This window comes from Heptranchias perlo, chromosome 20 (genome assembly GCF_035084215.1).
Source record: "Heptranchias perlo isolate sHepPer1 chromosome 20, sHepPer1.hap1, whole genome shotgun sequence".
NCBI lineage: Eukaryota > Metazoa > Chordata > Chondrichthyes > Hexanchiformes > Hexanchidae > Heptranchias > Heptranchias perlo.
The window spans coordinates 33,296,760-33,298,779 of record NC_090344.1 but is presented as its reverse complement, the minus strand read 5'-3'; positions in this window follow the sequence as shown (position 1 = coordinate 33,298,779).

The window sequence follows — 2,020 nt, the reverse complement described above, 5'->3', positions numbered from 1 at the left end:
TGTGTGTGAGGGGATGCGTTGGTCAGTGGGATTGTGCAAGGGGATCTGTTATACGGGCGTCATGGCGCATGTGGAAGGGAATGTGTCACAGTTCCAGTTAGGGGAGCGTGCAGGGCAATCTCTCCATCAGTCGGGGTGTGTGCAAGGTAATGGGTGACGTCAATCAGGGGGAGGTAACGAGGAGACGCTAAAGAGGGCAAATCAGGATGAGTATCGCAATGTGCACCTGCTCTACTCCGAAATGGGGATGTTCGCTAATGATTGCACAGTGTTCAGTTCCATTCGCAACCCCTCAAATAATGAAGCAGTCCGAGCCCGCATGCAGCAAGATCTGGACAACATCCAGGCTTGGGCTGAAAAGTGGCAAGTAACATTCGCGCCAGACAACGACCATCTCCAACGAGAGAGTCCAACCACCTCCCCTTGACATTCAACGGCATTACCATCGCTGAATCCCCCACCATCAACGTCCTGGGGGGTCACCATTGACCAGAAACTTAACTGAACCAGCCATTTAAATACTGTGGCTACAAAAGCCACTCAGAGGCTGGGTATTCTGTGGCGAGTGACTCACCTCCTGACTCCCCAAAGCCTTTCCACCATCTACAAGGCACAAGTCAGGAGTGTGATGGAATACTCTCCACTTGCCTGGATGAGTGCAGCTCCAACAACACTCAAGAAGCTCGACACCATCCAGAACAAAGCAGTCCCCTTGATTGGCACCCCATCCACCACCTTCACCACCAGCACACTGTGGCTGCAGTGTGTACCATCCACAGGATGCACTGCAGCAACTCGCCAAGGCTTCTTCAACAGCACCTCCCAAACCCGCGACCTCTACCACTTAGAAGGACAAGGGCAGCAGGCACATGGGAACAACACCACCTGCACGTTCCCCTCCAAGTCACACACCATCCCGACTTGGAAATATATCGGCCGTTCCTTCATCGTCGCTGGGTCAAAATCCTGGAACTCCCTTCCGAACAGCACTGTGGGAGAACCGTCACCACACGGACTGCAGCGGTTCAAGAAGGCGGCTCACCACCACCTTCTCGAGGGGCAATTAGAGATGGGCAATAAATGCCGGCCTCGCCAGCGACGCCCACATCCCACGAACGAATAAAAACCAACTTGAGCGCGGCTCCGGCTTCAGAGCACGCCCAGCAAACGTTCGTTTTACCAAAAGTTTTATTGTCACGTGAGAAACATTACAGGCTGAAAGTAAAATGGACTTCGAGGCCCTGCCCCAATGAACAAACTATTCTACAGCTATACATTCACCTCAGCCACTGAATACATACATCAACGAGAGGGTTGCTTTTAAAATAAAACCATTGGCACCACTCTACAGGCAGTGGCATTAGCCTGAGAGTTTGAGCCAGGACAGTGCCCGCTCTAGTGCCACAGATAGCCCCCTCTACCCATTCCCCCCCCCGCACAGGGTGCCAGCTTCCCAGTGCCCGCACTAGTGCAAGTGGCAAGGGAAACACAATTCCAAGCTGCTGATCACACTTGATGCCAGCTGCCAACATCTCCCATTGGCGCAGATGGCAGGGGGGGGGCGGCATGGTCTACCCACTCTCCAACTCAAGTTGCCAACCCTCCCGCATTGTCCTGGAGTCTCCCGCGATCGAAGATTTAACAACCCCGCCCACCGCGCCCTCGGACGCTCCCGTCAGCAACCCAGGCTGGCGCGCGCTCCGCTACAATCTTGCGGCGGACCGGGGGGGGGGGGGGGGGGTGGGGGAGTGGTTTCGCGAGCACCGAGGGTTGTGGGTGTCGCCGGCGCCATTACTGACCGATTGTCGAGGGGACTTAACGTGTCGAGTGAACGCGCCTTGTGGGGGGGGGGGGGGGGGGGGGAAGAGGGGAGGGTCACATGACAAAACGCACCAACCACAGTCGGCAGCCCGCTCGCACGCGGTTGGCTGACCAAAATTCGTCCGCCTCTGCTTTAATCTCGTCGCTACAAACGGAAAGCGAACAGTCGCCTCCGCTACCCGGTTCTTGACCCTCAAAG